This window comes from Octopus sinensis, linkage group LG8 (genome assembly GCF_006345805.1).
Source record: "Octopus sinensis linkage group LG8, ASM634580v1, whole genome shotgun sequence".
Taxonomy (NCBI): Eukaryota; Metazoa; Mollusca; class Cephalopoda; order Octopoda; family Octopodidae; genus Octopus; species Octopus sinensis.
This window is the reverse complement of record NC_043004.1, coordinates 69,450,388-69,460,988: the sequence shown is the minus strand read 5'-3', so window position 1 is coordinate 69,460,988 and position 10,601 is coordinate 69,450,388. Positions and strand designations below refer to the sequence as shown.

At 37.2% G+C, this 10,601-nt stretch overlaps 1 protein-coding gene across 3 annotated transcripts in view; it reads right to left on the bottom strand.

Annotated features, from left to right (window-relative positions):
- Nucleotides 1–10,601, bottom strand: part of LOC115215078 (G protein-coupled receptor kinase 5) — a 480,808-nt gene that overhangs the window by 320,514 nt on the left and 149,693 nt on the right. The window lies entirely within an intron of this gene.

Genomic DNA, 10,601 nt, shown 5'->3' with positions numbered 1-10,601 from the left:
TCCAAGTGTTATGCATACAAAATTTCCTGCAACTGTCATGGTTTTAAGGGTTGTCAGCAATGAAGAACATACGATGCCTCCTTATTTCTTTCCACAAGGCCTTAGAGTTAACTCTGCCACCTACATTGAGGTCCTGGAAATGATTCTTAAGCCCTAGATAGACAGTGTATGCAATGGAAAGCCATATGTGTTTCAGTAAGATCCTGTACAATCACACACGGCTCTAGTAACACAGAAATGGATGGCTGAAAATTTTCATGGTCACACAACCCCTAACATTTGACCTTGTAATTCCCCAGATCTTAATCCATTGGACTATTACATGTGAAGTGTTGTTGAGAGAGAGGTCAATGAGCATGCCCATAACACCAAAGATACTATGAAAGCTGCCATAGTCAGAGTAATGTCCAAAATGAACAAGGACCACTTGATTCAAGCATGTAGATGATTAAGATCTCTTATAGAAGCAGTTGTTGAAGCTGAAGGTGGCTTTATTGAATAACATTACAGAAAAGACGGTTTATTTTTTATCCTCATAGCATTTTATGATAAAGTTATTATTTGTTATTATATATGTTTTTTTTCATAAATATAAATCTCTCCTCAAATATCTTATGCACCCTGTATATATACATAATATACTGTTCTGTTTGGAAAGCTATACAAGCTCATTTGACTTGTTCTACCAGAGCACGAAACTTATAAGTAGTTCATATTTAAGCCCTATGTTTATTAAATGATGTGTGTGTGTGCGTGTGTGCATGCATGCATGCATGTGTGTGTGTGTGTGTGTGTGTGCGTGCGCATGTGTATGTGTATGTATGTATGTACGTTTGCAGTTCTGTATCTCTGATGGTTTGTCTATATTTAGGAAAAGCATTTGTAAAGCTTTTATCATTTCATCATATCAGGTGAGGTGCTATAACTAAGTTTCATATTGTTCTTGCTGAAGAATAACTGCTAAAATTCAATGTCAAAATGTAAATTTACTACTGATTAGGCAGAAGAGATATCATTGCAAATACATAGTTATAGCAATCAAATGGTATCAAACATGAGGAAAGTCATACAAGTTCATAATGTATAAATTTCTCAGAACAGACAAAACGCAAACAAGATTAGATCAATTTACAATTGTGAGAAACCATATTACTGTTTTACCTTTAAAACCAATGATGGTTAACCCTTCAAATACAAAATTAAATTTCATGATTATTTTAGTAAGGATGATAATGAGAATATAATTGGTATTTTCTGCGTCACAGTGCCTCAATAAATCTGACACTTAAAGACTCAATTCAGTCATGAACGACCATGGGATTTCACCTAGAAAGTTACCCTCCGAGGCACAAGTCTGGGCAAGGTTGTTTATGGAAGACCAGCAGTCGCCCTTGCATACCAGCCTCCCCTCTCCATGCTACCAATGTTATCCAAGAGAAAGGCAGAGACCGATACAGCTTGGCACCAGTGATGTCGAAACTCCTTTCTACAGCTGAGTGAACTGGAGCAATGTGAAATAAAGTGTCTTGCTCAAGAACACAACATACAACCCAGTCCAGAAATCAAACTCATGACCTCATAATTGTGAGTACAGCGCTCTAACCACTGAGCCATGCACCTTCACCATGGGATTGCACCTAGAAAGTTATCTTTCAAGGCAAAAGTCCAGGTAAGGTTGTTTAGGGAAAACTAGCAGTTGCCCAGGCATATCAGTCTCCCTTCTCCATGCCACTGATGTTACCCAAGGCAAAGGCAGCTTGGCACCAGTGATGTCACAACTCATTTCTACAGCTGAGTGAACAAGAGCAACATGAAATAAAGTCTTACTCAAAAATAGAACAGTCTCGTATTCGAACTCATTACCTCATGATAGTGAGCCTCATGTTCTAACTACTGAGCCTCAATGCTTGGTGTTATTTTGTTCTTCTTTACGTTCTGAGCCAAGGTTGACTTTGCCTTTCATCTTTCCAGGGTTGATAAAATAAATACCAGTTGATTAATTGACTATCCTGCTTCCCCAAATTGCAGGCCTTGTGCCCAGAGCAGAAAGGATTATTATTATTATTATTATTAAGATGACAAGTTGGCTAAATCATTAGCATGCTGGACAAAATGTTAAACAGCATTTGGCCTGGTTTTACATTCTGCGTTCAGATTCCACCATGTTTGATTTGCTTTCCATCCTTTCGGAGTTGATAAAATAAGTACCAATTGTGCACTGGGGTCAATGTAATTGACTAGTCCCCATTCCACTAAAGTACAGACCTTGTACCCATAGTAGAAAAGATTATCGTTATTATTATTATTATGGTTAAAGCACATGGTCTAGAGGTTAGGGTGTCGCACTCATGATTAATAGATTGTGGGGTTGATTCCCAAAGTATGCGGTACATTGTATTCTTGAGTAAAACACTTAATCTCACATTGCTCTACAACCATTCTGAGATCTGATGTGTACACTTGCGCACCTGTACAGGTAACATCAGATTAATGGAGGGCACGAGTTAACTTATGGTAAATATATTTGATCACAATAAACAGATCTTTTGTACAGGTTGTACAGCAAAATCTGAACACTAATGCATCCTCTTCAACAGGAACCTCTGTTATCATCCTCATCCTTATCATCTATCAAAATGAAGGCGATTAATGGTAAAATTCATGTCTGATGTATTTGGTTTATATCCTTTGATATTGAGATCAAATCCTGCAGCAACTCACAGAGACTGTGATCGTTTTACTACAAGCAACTAAAATGCTGCCACTGGGCTCAGTCTAGATCAACAGCAACCTCCCACAAAAATGTTATGCATGACCTTGTATCAATGCTAGAAATCATTATTCTAAATATAAGTTGCCCACACCACCCTGATATCCTACAACTCACAATTTGTTCCTGTCTTTTTATAACTGGAAAAGTAATAAAAAAAAAAGACTCTAAAAAAACACCACGAAGAAGAAAAGAAATGGAAGAAATAAAAATTCGGCAAATTTGTTGCTTCCGTTTTGTTTTCACATTGATTCTTCTGTTCAAGGCTTTTGTCTCTAAAATAGCCGCTTAATTCAAATCAGATTTCGGTAGCTATTTTAGTAGATCAAGCTTCAAATCTGGTTTGTTAACGACCAGATAATATAAGGAATGCAAGAAGTAGGAGAAACACACAAATACACACATCTGTGTAAGAGTGTGTATGCATGTGTGTGTGCAACTAGAAGTTAACTGAAAGAACAAGGTTGGGTACCATGTGCAAAGAATCTGTCCACGAGAAATTGCTAATGTAAGATTAAATATAACACACGTCTTCGATAAAAGATGTTATAAAAAGAAGAAACAGAGAAAACTTTTGATTCCTGCCGATATCTCTTTCCTATTTTCAACAACATTAACACATACACATTTGATTCCAGTTAGCTATATATATATATCATCATCATCATCATGTGTGTGTATGTGTATAGATAGATAGATATAGATATGTATATATATAAATATATCCAAAGATAAATTTAGATTTGTTCAAATATGTTTGTGACATATTTTAAATTCTAAAGGCAAATTCATTGCGGTTTACCATAGGTGTAAAAATACCTCATGAGCTCAGGGTTTCCCACTAGCTCACTCCTGGACATGTTTCTAGTTCTTTAATCTTCCTCAGCAGGAGATACTGAAGAGAGATAACCCTGGGTAGATTATACAGCCATAGGTTTATCTTAAAACAGTCAATATCAATGACTGGGTGATATTCGCAGACTTCCTGGTGAGAACAAATACAGTAGTATCAGCATTAAGCAGTGATAAGGAGTAAACAAACCTTTGGTTTGTTTAGATGTACAGTCATGGCCAAAAGTTTGGAACATTTTTTAAAAAATTAGAATTGCTATGCTCAAGTACAACTTGATTCAAATATATACAATGTAGAGACATACTTATCTAATAACAGATCCAATGGTTCAATATCTAGGACAAATTTCCAGACCTATGTTCCAGACTTTTGGCCAAGTAATAATATATTGCAAATTAAATATAACTTTGGTCATTTAATATAAAAATTCTAATTTTTGGACCTATGTTACAAACTTTTGGCCATAACTATATGTTTGTGACATACTTTAATTTGGAAAGGCAAATTCACTGCAGTTTATCGTTAAGAAAAAAAAAATGCAGTAAATTTTCCTTTACAAGTTAAAGTGTCACAAACATGTTTGAACTCACCTAAAGTTTGTTTATTACTCATCTCTGCTTAGTACTGTTACTACTGTATGTAACTTCTTACATAGGCACAAGGTCATCCAAGTGCTTAACTAATAATTTGCATTATCAACCTGGAAGAATGAGAATGAAAAGCAAAGTTGACTTCAATATATATATATATATAGGGAGAATTCACAAAAAAAAAACAAAAGACGAAGACAGGTGCTGTAGACAACAGATGTATAAGTATTACGCTCGGGAAGTGAAAAAGTCTTTAACGTTTCGAGCCTATGCTCTTCCACAGAAAGAAACAAAAAGAAACAAGGAGAGAAAATAAAGAATGTGTAGTGGCTATCTCTCTCTTTCTTTCTATATATATATATATATATTATATATATATATACACACACACATATACAAAAACATATACTAAGTAGTATCTTTCATTATGTAGCTATCACTTATACACGTATATAAATATATATACTCACATGTATACATACATATACATATAATCATATTACTTCTGTTTTCCATCCTAGTGGGTTAGGTGAGTAATTACAATTTGAATTAGTTCTCATTCAATGTTAGTACCCTACTAGACAATTGCATGATTGTATTTTGCTTACACACACACACACACACACACACCAGTGGGATTGTTTCCACTTTAAACCAAAACTAATGACACTTATAGTGCAGGTTTCAATTTGAAACCTGCAGGAAAAATATGTCAAGAGACAAAATTCCAGAGGGCACCAACATTCATGAAAGGATTATAACAGACAAAGCCATGATGATATTTCAACAGAAAGAACTCTCGACTTCAAGAGAGCTTGCACCCCTTCACAAAAATGTGATGGTTAGTGAGGGGACTGGATGGGGGAAGCGGGTGGACACAACATGAGTAACGAGGAGAAGGGGAGATGAGGGAGTCGAACATGCCAGCATGAAAGTAGTACAAGAGCAACCATCCCTGAAAAGCAGAGGCCACTGTAATAGGGGAAGAACCAGCCATCATCACTGTATCACATCCCACTCGTTAACCCTTTGGCATTTAAACCAGTCATATCTGGTCTAAATGTGGAGGCGCAATGGCCCAGAGGTTAGGGCAGCGGACTCGCAGTTGTAGGATCACAGTTTCGATTCCCAGAATGGGTGTTGTTAGTGTTTATTGAGTAAAAACACCTAAAGCTCCATGAGGCTCTGGTAGGGGGTGGGGTGGTGATCTCTGCTGTACTCTTTCGCCACAACTTTCTCTCTCACTTTCTTCTGTTGGCTTGCTTGCTTAGCCAGCAGGGTGGCATCAATTGAAGGTTAAAAAACAATGCGAAGCGCATTGTGACCAGCGATGTTTAGCAACATCTGATAGCCTGGTTGGTCACAGTGATATCTGGTCTAAATATTATTCCCATTTTATGTGCAAGCCCACCAGATTGAGCCTCTCAAACCTACCCTACATTGTCATTCTATAAATAAACAATCGCATCATTAAAATCTCAAATCTATGAGACAGTGCATGATTAATTCATAACGAGGTGAATAAATTAGTATTATGTTTGACAGAGTAATCTTAATTCTAAAAGCTTTAACACAAGCAGTACACAACTTGGACTGTTGTCCTTTGGCGGTTGGTAAACAAAGTACCATTAGTCCAGAGCAATAGAGTGGCAGGTGGAATGCTTTGCTGTAATTGCTCCAACTCTTTACATTGTGAGTTCAAATTCCACCCTGGGATTCCGATCCCAACCATGGCCAACACCAATTAAACACAGCATGCAATGTAGTGTAAATATGTATGTAGAGTGTGCTGTGTGTGTATGCAATATGCATGTGTGCTTGTGTATATCTGCAATGTGTGTGTATATATACATATATATATATATACATACAATGTATGTCTGTATGTGTATATATACAATGCAATGTGAGTGTGTGTGTGTACAAATATATATATATATATAAATCCAAAAAATGGAACAAGAACATAACGGATGACAATAAAAACATATGGACAGATGGACGATACAAGGACAGACAGGAAGACCAGGACAGAACATTTGTGGCTTTCAATTCATCAGTCAAGCTTCCGATTATCACTACAGTTTTGGTCTGTTACACTTGAAACTGTGTAAAATTGGTAGGTCCCAAAAATGTAAGCTAAGGGCATTAAATTTTTTGGATGAAAGCAGGCGAATATGTGCAACAACACAGGCAAAACAAAAATGAGAAAATATTACATGATTACAAATACTGACAACAAGAATAACAACAGGTGTCTTTCGACTAAAAGGATTAGTTAAGCTGATGTGTGAAGTGGAAGCCTTAGAGCAACAAACATAGATGAAAGTCAGGAGACAGGAAAATAAGGTGTTGTGCGAGCGGCAGTCAAACCAAGAAAGAAAGATCCATGCTTGGCCGAGCACCGGTCACGTGGGAGGAACAGAGGGATTGAAGAATTAGGGAAAGAACTAGAGGGGGAGAGAGCGGAAGGTATAAGGGAGATAACAGAGGAAAGTAGAAAGATTAAAGAAAGAGAATGTCATATTTCTAAATCGCTATACTCAACCTTTATAAACACAATAACAGCATGCCTTTTCATTTCTTGAGTAAGCTGAGGGTCTGCCATTAGTATTTTTTGAAACAAAGATTATACAGGGTTTGCAAAAAATGCAGCAATGACCCAAAAAAGCTATGTCCTCAAATACCTTACACACCCTGTATATATGCATATATATGCAATCTATGTATATATGTGCATATGTTTACAATGTTACATCAAGTAATTCCTGACCTGAACAAGAGTAGGGCAACTGCAATGGCATTGGCAGACAGACAGTCAGACAGCTGGGGCAGATTTAATAAACATAAAAATGAGGATTGTGTTAATACAAAGTAAACAAACAATGGATTATGTTAACAGTTTAGTCCCTTTTCCTTTCTTTTTCTTTTAGATAAACAAAACACAACCTCCCTCAGTGACCTTTGACCTGATGTCTTATCAAAACACCAGAACCGAAGAGTGGGAGTAGGGAGTGAATGGCATGGATGGAATGGAATGGAATGGAATGAGATTTATCATTCAGCAAAGAAGTTAAACTAGTTCAAGCATGAGAGAGGGAGGAAAGAGATAAACAGACACAAAGAGAGAGGGAGGAAAGAGATAAACAGACACAAAGAGAGAGAGAGGGGTGGGAAGGTTTATATACAGAGTTTCAGAAAGCCATTCTCTGCCATCCGAAGTGATGAGGTTAAAATAAACATTTCAAACTGCTGTGATTATAGCTGAACCCTAATATATACATAGTAAGTGTGTGTGTGTGTGTGTGTGTGTGTGTGTGTGTGTAAGTGTGTGTGCACATGTGTGTACAAACAGAAAGATACATAGAAGTTTACGTATACGCACACACATTTATGTTTGAGTTTGTTATTCTTTGACATTCAGGGTTCGTTTGTTCACGCCTTGCAACATAGCAGTTTCGCAAAAGGTGACTAACAGAAAAATGCCAGACTTAAATAAAACACTGGAATTGAGATAATCAAGTAAAAGCCTTCAAGATTTAGACCAATCCCATCACTTTCTTAGTCAATCCAATATCGTAATATATAAATATATATATATATTATATATATATATATATATATATAGAGGTTTCGCTATGCAAACAGGAAAAACAGAACTCAAAAGTTTCATGCACTTCTGAACTCAGCATATCTTTTTTTTTTCATTATCTCTCAATTTATTTCCCCTTATTCCTTTCTGATGAAGAGCATAGGCTCGAAACATAAGACTTCCCACTTTTCCTGAGCGTCAAACTAATACACTTGTTTGTTGTTTCTACACCTGTCTTCATCTTTGTTTTTCTATAAATTTCAACTATATATATATATATATATATATATATATATATATATATATATCTTGGGTTGGTGCATAATTATTGTGGGGTTTTTTTTCAACAATTTTATTCAACAAAAACAATAACAACACATAACAAAAACATCTTTAAATGATTATTCCGGTGCAGATTCATGATCTACTTCAGTTACTGCTTCTCGTTCGCTTGGCAGATGGTCAGACCATCATTTAAAGATGTTTTCGTGAAATTCTGTTATTGATTTTGTTGAATGAAATTTGTTGAAAAAAAGCCGTACTTTTTTATGCTTGCATTTGTTAGAGTTTATTGAGGCAAATTTTCTACAGCCAGGTGCCCTTCCTTAAATTACTCTCATTGCTTCCAAGAAAGGTAATATTCCCCCCTCCCCCCAGGCCAAACATGTTTTCACAGAATATTGGAAATTAATGACACCCTACAGTGCTTGTATAACAGTGACACTCATTTACAAGTGCCCTGAAATGTCAAGAAAAGAAGACACAAACGTACATATACACATACAACAAAATTCTTTTAGTTTTCTATTTACCAAATCCACTCACAATGCTCTGGTCAGCATGTTTGAGGACTGAACTCAAAATGATGTGAGAAGCAAGGTTACTTCAACCCTAGACGTCCATAAGACTGGGGTTTATCTAGGTTTTCTAGGCATCTACATTTAAAATACTAAACTCCTTCCTGAATGTGATGTCAGTCCTTCACAGTGATAAGACCCAGGCTCACAGGTTCTGTTGAATACAATGGGACATGAACTGAGGTCTCTCACCAAAGAACACAAATCCAATAATGAAACATACAATCCAGCAATCACAAGTTTAATACTCTAATCAACAAGGCCACATGTTTTCTCACACACACACACATGCGTTTGTGTGTGTATAATGTTTGTGAGTGTGATTTAAATATTCATATAGCTTCAATTAAATTGTATGCAATTAAAATAATTAAGGATTTAGTTACGTAATAGACGAGATTATAGAGATTAACAACAACAGGGTTTAAATTGGATGCACCAATATGAAATATTCTGAACTGAAGTTATCCACAGCATCAAAGTTTTAATTTTGATAATTACTTTCACTGAAATAAAGTTTTACAAAATAATATCTCTTTTACTTGCTTCAGTCATTTGACTGTGGCCATGCTGGAGCACCGCCTTTAGTCGAGCAGATCGACCCCGGGGCTTATTCTTTGTAAGCCCAGTACTTATTCTATCAGTCTCTTTTGCCGAACCGCTAAGTGACGGGGATGTAAACACACCAGCATCGGTTGTCAAGCAATGCTAGGGGGACAAACACAAACACACATATATACGACAGTCTTCTTTCAGTTTCCGTCTACCAAATCCACTCACAAGGCATTGGTCGGCCCGGGGCTATAGAAGAAGACACTTGCCCAAGATGCCACGCAGTGGGACTGAACCCGGAACTATGAGGTTGGTTAGCAAGCTACTTACCACACAGCCACTCCTATATACTATTTATTTATTACTTCTCAGAATAGTTACTACTTTCATCTCATATAGATATTTTTTAACTAACTATTTTGCTTGTTGCAAGATCAATGATTGACTGTCCCTTATTTTTCTATATATTGTGAGCTGGAGCAAACTACTGCTGTTTCTAGCAGATAGGTGTCCACCACTGAGGATGAGCACAAATAGCTCAAAGCTGGATGGTCTGGTGGTTCTGTCAACACTAGATGGTGGGGTTCACTCTCCTGCTTGTAATATATATCAGGTACAGATTGCATTGATAACCGGCTGGAGGATGCATCCTCCAAGGGTTAAAAACGGTAGTAATGTCAGTTCCTATAGAACAATTGTGTTGAAGCGGTGATAATCATTTATATACGTTTTTGTATTCTTATTGGTGTCACGTATTCTGTATTTTTGTTTGTGTACTTCGATCGTTTTCCGTCCTTTCGTTGTATACATTCGAAGCTTTCTTCCAGGGGATCTAATGCGCTTGGCTTAGATTTCCCTTGGCGGCTGGCCATATCGGAGCAATCTCAAGATTAATCAGCCGAAATTGCTAAGATGATCTGGTTCTTGACTGATGACTGAGGGCTTCGAATGTCCCGTCCTGTGTTCTTGTGTCGTCTCTGTGGTGTTTCATGTTCTTGTCCATGTCTGTATTTAATTTTACTGTTTACTAATAATCGGCGGCTACGTATCCACAATTGTCCTTATACGATAGTATATTTTTTTCTCAAGCTTTGATACGACTCTTATCTGTCTCTTTTTCTCTCTCTCTCCTCCTCCCTTATTCACTTCCATTCTTTCCCTCCCATCCGTCCCCCCCCCTTTCTACGTTTCTCTCTATCTCTCTCACCTCCAGCCCCCTCGATCTGTCTCTTTCTTCTCCTCCCTCGTCCACCTTCTCTCCCTTTTCATCTGTCCCTTTCTCTGTCTTTGTTCTCACTGACAGCTAGCCGCTGTTGAGCGCTCTTTTCGTTTTCAGCAGCCTCAGAAGCAACACGTATGTGTTCGTCTCCCCGTGGCCTTTAGGCAC